General features: G+C 51.0%; 1 protein-coding gene across 7 annotated transcripts in view; it reads right to left on the reverse strand.

Moving 5' to 3' along the window:
* Positions 1-5962, reverse strand: part of DENND4A (DENN domain containing 4A) — a 147827-nt gene extending 141865 nt beyond the window's left edge. For all 7 annotated transcript variants that reach the window (XM_056126732.1, XM_056126737.1, XM_056126736.1 and 4 more), the window contains exon 1: positions 5798-5962. The gene's annotated coding sequence lies outside the window, so the exon portion shown is untranslated. The remainder of the gene's footprint in view (positions 1-5797) is intronic.
* Between the last annotated feature and the right edge of the window lie 814 nt (positions 5963-6776).

The raw sequence follows: 6776 nt of genomic DNA on the forward strand, positions 1-6776 counted from the left end.
AACAATGAAATGTTTTATCAGCACAGGTATGATAAATTACAGGGCATCAAGTGGGGAGGGCGCATGCCTTGCATGTGGGTGACCCAGGTTTGATCCCCGGCATCACATATGGTGCCCAGGGCACTACCAGAAGTGATTCCTGAGTGCAGGGCAAGGTGTAAGCCCTTGAGAATTATCAGGTGTGGCTCCAAAACCAAAACAGAAAAATATATATAAATAATAGCATATCTGTTCAATGGAATACTACATAGCATTCAAAAATGAATGAACTAGGCCTATACTCCCAACGTACATACACACAAACACACACACACACACACACACACACATATTGGCTTGAGGGCCAAACCTGGCAATGCTCAGGGGTTACTCCTGGCTCAGCACTCAGGAATCACTCCTGATAGGGCTTAGGGGACCTTATGGAATGCCAGGAATCGAACCCAGGTTGGCTGTGTGCAAGGCAAGCACCCTCACCACTTTACTATTTCTCTAGCAACACTGCCAGCCAATATTGAAAGGAAAAAGTAAAGTAACAAAGCAAGTTTCAAAATACATACACATCAACAAAAACTTATAAATTTCATTCACTAGCACCATTAAAAAACTGACAGTTCTGTTTGAAGCATCCTCTATCAACTCCCCTCTGTGATGAGAGACTTAGGGTATGAGGCCAGAGAAACTTAAAAACTTGGCCTAAAGTTAAGGGGAAAGATAAGGTTCAAGTCAAGGGATTCTGATTCCAATGTCTACACATTTTAAAATCATCCAAAGTACTGTGATGTAGTATTTACACTGCACAGCTTATTAAAAGGTGACAGGAATGGGGCCAGAGTGACAGTCACACAGTCGGTCTGGGTTCCATCCTCAGCATCCCATATGGTTTCCCCAATTCCGCTGGGAGTGATCCCTGAGTGCAGAGCCAAGAGTAACCCCTGAACCGGTAGGTGTGGCCCCAAAACAAAACAAACAAAAAAAGGTGACAGGAAGAATCCATAGGAAGTCTGTTTATCATGACACTGGCCTCTGGAAGGGGATATTAGAGAAAGGAAAGGGAGGATAAATTTTGGGGGAAACAAAGGGTCTTTATCTTTATCAGCAATGTTCTAGTAAAAGAAGTTTTCTAATGCTCTCTCAGGATCCACTATTCTAACTCTCAACCACACAGTTCAATGGCCAGAGTGACAGTACAGCGGGGAGGGCACTTGCTTTGCATGTGGCTGACACAGGTTCACTCTCTGGCACCCTATATGGTCCCCTGGGCCCACCAGGAGTAATCCCTGAGCACAGAGCCAGGAGTAACCCCTGAGCACCTCTGAGTGTGCTCTCCCCACCAAAACTCAAATGAACAGATCTTTTCTGCTGTCCTTATCACAGCCTTCGACATATTCTTTCTCTCTGACTCTTCTAGTGTTTTTCTAAATGAAACTTCTCAAATTCAGAGGCAGAGAGACAGGACAGTGCATTTGCCCTGCACACATCCAACCCAGGTTTGATCCCCAGCATCCCATATGGCTGCCTGAATACCACAAGGGATGATTTCTGAGTGTAGAACCAGGAGTAATCCCTGAGCATCGCTGAGTGTGGCCCAGAAAACAAATTTGACTTTCAAATATCTTGGTATCTAAAGCAAATATTTTTAAAAGGCTACCATTTTGTATGGTGGGTATATATAAGTATTCATTACTTTGTAATTTTTTAAAAATTTTTATTAGTGAAACACCATGAGGTACAGTTGTAGACTTACAAACTTTTGTGCTTGGGTTTCAGTTATACAATGATCCAGTACCCATCCCTCCACCAGTGATACTTTGTAATTTTTATACTGTATTTTAAAATCTTTCAAAAATACAAATGTCTCAACAGCTGATTATAACAAAAAATAAATGTCCAACCTCCATATTGCAGTTTCTGTTTGGAAAGGAAAGCAGATAAACTGTGTCTACAGAGACTTTAACAGTACACTGAAAGGCAGTTGTGGGGTTTGTGTATGAGGGGGATGTTCAGGAATTCCTGCCTCTGTGCTCAGAAATGATCCCTGGTGACGCTTGGAAGACCCTAAGTGGTGCTGAGGATTTGAACTAGGGGCAGTGGGATGCAAGGCAAGTGCCGTAGCCCCTGTGCTCTGTCTCTGGCTCTGAAAAAGAATGTTTTTTCACGTCGATCTCAGTGTTAGTAAAAGTACAGCAACAACAGCAAGAATGTATTCTCACTATACATTCTGAGGACTCATTCACTACACAGCAAAATAGAAACACTGCACAAGTAGGAAAATTCCCCTTTGATGTCCCTCTCTTTTCTTGACAGTTTGTCTCTTTTCTCTGATGTTTTCTACTTGTTTGTGCTTTCTTAAAAGTTGGAAGCAAGCAGGAAGGAACCAAGAAATTGTCACACACTTCAAGAGCAACAGAAACATCCATCGAGGAACACATATATAGTCCCAGATGGAGAACAGGTATGTCCCCAACATTCAGGTAAAATGCATTTGGACACTGGCTGTCTGGAAGGCAGAACTTATTTTCCCATTAAGAAATCTGAATAACGGTGTGAGCTCCAGGAAAGAAACAAGAAAATCAGAGAACGGGATATTCACTGGCATGCCAAAAAGGAACAGAATAGTTCAAGCCACAGCCTGAGATCAGAAATCATGATTTGGTCACCTTCGTATCATCAGCAAAGTACCTTTCACCTCAAACATAGGGCAAAGGATGGAGGACGACAAGGGGGCAAGAAAGAGGGAGTCGGCAGATAGGTGGCGCTGTGAGCACAGAACAGTTTGGGGTGTACCAGACAGCTAGAAGAGGGTGCAATGGCAACATGACTCAAGGGTGTTCACACACGTGCCAAATAAAACTCCAGATGAAAGCATCCACTTAAATTATTGGCTATTCTACCATTGGCGTACTGCATGGGCACCTTAATTTGAGTTGTGTTTATCAATACTGACTCATAAGACACAGCAATATCTATGTGGGATCCTTATAGATATTTTATTGACCATCACAGTAATGATATATAGTAGAAAAATAAAAACAAAATATAGCCCTATTATCCAGAGATATCATCTTATAAATCTACATAGTTTCAGTCTTTTTGCCATGTTAATGTAACATTGTTATAAATAATCTGTGTAAATGTGTGTATGTATCTCCTTACATTGATTTTTCTCCTAAAATATTTTACTTCCAGTCACTAAATATTTTTGAAAATAATTAATAACTATCTAGCACATGGGTAAAAATCACTGAATTCACTTTTTTGGGAGGGAGGGAACATACACCAGGACTCACTCCTGGCTCTGTGCTCAGTCATTACTCCCAGAGGATCAGAGGACCATCTGGGGTGCTGGGATAGAACTTGGGTCTCTGTCGCAGGCAAGCAAACACCCTAACCACTGTGCTACCAATCCAGCTCCCCTGATTTCACTAGTACTCCATTACATGGCACTATAGTTATTACAATGTCCTCACCAATTTAATAATATTACATGAATAAATCATTTTATGGATAAAGTTTTATAATTCAAAGTGCTATACAAATAATAACGCTTGGTTAACTTCTAACCCATACACTACCCTGGGCAATAATCAAGAAAAATTTTAGTCACTCTCCTTTCACATCTGGTGGAAAAAGAAGAAAGTCCTACAGAGAGAAGTCTCTGACATCAGTGAGGATAAGAATAACTCATAATTTTCCCACAGCAACCATTTTTCCCCACTTAGAATAATGAATCATAAATGAAAATAGGAATAGACCAGATTTATAATATACCAAGCATCTCTCTCTGCACTGGTGCTTAAATCCAGATTTTCATAGCAAGTAGAGTGCTTAGGAAAATTCTGTAACAAAAAAGATACTGTAACAAATATCAATGAGATATTAGTTACTCGGGAAGAAAATAGTATGCTTTGTTTTATGATGCTGCTACGATTTCTAGGGCAAGTGCCTAACCCACTGGCACACTCTGCAGCCCCTGATTTTTGAATGAGTTAATAAATGTACTTCTAATAACCTCTCAATTATTCCAACTATGATTCAAGTTGCCATAAATAGGACAACAGCTCCAGGAGCTTCTAGACCAGGGGCAATTCCTGTGGAAAAGTTCAGAACAAATCGGCATCACTTTCCTGGTGAATTCATTTCACTTCACCGATTTTCAAAACTGTAAATTTGTGTCATTGGATTTAAAAAAAGAGGAAAAAAAGCCTCAGGACAAATTTTACTCCGCTGGTTCCCAGTACTGAGCTGGTTCGAGATCTAATGAATGAACTTTCCTAACATTCTTACGGAATACTTACAGAAGTAAATCTATATTTAATCATTCTGCAATTCTTTAATTATGTAACACTGGCTATAGAACGATGGTGCCAGTGAAGCGTGCTATTCTCAACTCCTGAACAGAGCTTGCGGTTAAAAAGGAAATTGTGCAAATCAGGTTGGGGGGAGGGGGGGAAGAAAGTGGCTCCCCCCCATGCTTTATGCTGACCAAAAACAAGAGTGACAGTCCTAGAAACGAAGCCCGATCCCATCTTTTGTTTCATTTTAAGTTCAGACAGGATGCAAAGAGCCGAGAAATTTCGTCTACTGAAGTTTCCAAAAGCTGGATCCCAGGACCACCGACCTACTCTCAACATGAACAGCGCGTCTTGCCTTAGGACCCCACCGGGGGTCCCCTAGAGTGCTCCTAGACCGCTACAGTGCGAGGAACTAGAAGAGGAGGAGGAGTAGAAGGTGGAAGAGGAGGAGGAGGAGGAGAAGAAGGGGGAGGAGGGAGAGGAGGAGGAGGAGGTGGAGGAGGTGGAGGGGGGTCACCCAGGCGCCACCGGCTGCAGGTGTCTCCCCGCCCCGGGAGCGAGGGGGGGGGAGGGGCTCGGGGCTCGGGCCAGCAGAGAGCAGCTCGCGGCCCAAAGCCCCCCACCCCCCACCCCGACCCAGGCTGCCCTGCCACTCCGGAGCCGCTTTCCCCGACGGCGAGACGCGCGACGCGTGCGTCTGCGAGAACAACAGATTCGCGGGCGCCCGGTCCCGGCCCGGCGGGTCCCTTAGAATAAACACGCGCCTGTTGCCTGCGGCCGCGGGGTCCCGGCTGTCCCGCGCGCCCAGACCCTCCCCCGGCTGCGGGAGCGGCAGGTGCTGGCCCGAAGACGCGGGGACTGGAACAGGAACCTTCCCGCACATCTGTCACTGCGGAGCACGGTCGGAGGAGCCTCCGCCGCGACCCAGTTTGGGGTTACACGACCCCCCTCCCAATCTAGAAAGCCATCAACTTCAAAAGGAATGGGGGGTTGCGCGAGGGGGAGGCGGCGCTCCAGAATTGGCGAGACCCCTTTCTTCCCACCCCATGCCCTAAAAAAGAATGAAAACAAAACCAAAAAACAAACAACCTGGCCAACTCGGAGGCTGGCCGGGGCAGAAGAGGCGGACTCCCCCGAGGAGGCGCCGCGCGGGGGTCCCGGTTCCCGCGGCGCGGGTTTGAAGCGCGGAGCAGGTGGGACCCCCGGCGCCGCCCCCGCCTTACGTAACGGGCTGCTCGAAGCCCACCCCCCCCCTCCGGACCCCCGCCCGCGGCCGCCGCCGCCGCCGCCGCCGGCGCCCCCGGCCGGCCCCGCAGACCCCTGGCCGACCGCGGAGCGCGATCGGGGGGGGGGGGGGGCCACCCCGCAGGACGCGGAGGCAGAGGCGCGGCGGGCGCGACCCCCGCCCCGCGGCGCCCGCCCGGCCGCCGGCAGCCCCGCCGCCCCCGCGCGCGTCCCCGCGCCGGACCGTGACAGCTTCGCACGCCGCCGCCCCCGCCGCTCACCTCCGCGCGGGAGGCGCCCGCTCCGCAGCGCCGGGACACGCGGAGCTGCCGCCGTCAGCTCGGCCCCAGCCGGGCGCTCCGCCCCGCGCCGCCCGGGCCCGCGCGCCCGTCACTCGGGGCTTCCCCGCCCCGCGCGGCCGCCGCTGCCTCCGCCTCCCGCTCGGGCTCCGGCCGCCGCCGCCGCCGCCGCCGCCGCCAGCGCCATCTTGGCAGTGACGGCGAGGCGGGGCCGCGACTGAAGCCCGCGAGCACCAATCGCCGGCCAGAGCGGGCCCCGGGGGGCGGGGCGGGGGCGGGGCGGGGGCGGGGCGGACGGCTGCGGGGTCCTAGCGCCGCTTTTCTGAAGGGGCGGAGCCGGGCCGCGGCGGCGGCTGACGCGCGCTGTAGCTGGGGAAACGCGTCGTGGTTCCCCGGCTGCTGGGGAGATCCCGAGCCCGCGGCGGGCGTGGGCCGGGCACACCTCTGCTTCCCTTTTCACCACCCGCAGGGGCAGGGCGTGGCTCTGGCCGACTGACCTCTTTCCTCCTTCCTTCCCCGCCGGCCCCGGAGTCCCGACTCGAGGTCCCCGCGCGCGCAGGGCTGGGGGGCCGCGGCCCCAGGAAAGCCCCTTGCGGAGAGCGCGGCCACCTCGGTTAGGTAAAGTGGGAAATTCAGGGGGATTCCTCGGAAAAGTCCGGGCTGCTGATTACCTTGGACACTGCCCCAGCAGGAATGGCTTCTGGCAAGTTGCTTCTGAAGACAGGATAATACAGGTCGGTCACCCCTGCAGGTTGGTGGGTGCACCAGCTGTGATGCACACGGAGTGCTCGCCCGGGCCTGGAGGGACGCGGCAGATACTCGGTCCTGTTCTGGGTGCTGGTGGAAGAAGAGGTGAGAGGCTGAAAACCCTCCGGTTTCAAGTCAGCTTTGCAGGATTGCAGACTGGTCGTGCTCGCCCGCCGCTCACCACGTTTTCGGCTCTTGGTCCCTATCTCTGGTC

The sequence above is a fragment of the Sorex fumeus genome, unplaced genomic scaffold (genome assembly GCF_029834395.1).
Source record: "Sorex fumeus unplaced genomic scaffold, SorFum_2.1 ptg000063l, whole genome shotgun sequence".
Classification (NCBI taxonomy): Eukaryota; Metazoa; Chordata; class Mammalia; order Eulipotyphla; family Soricidae; genus Sorex; species Sorex fumeus.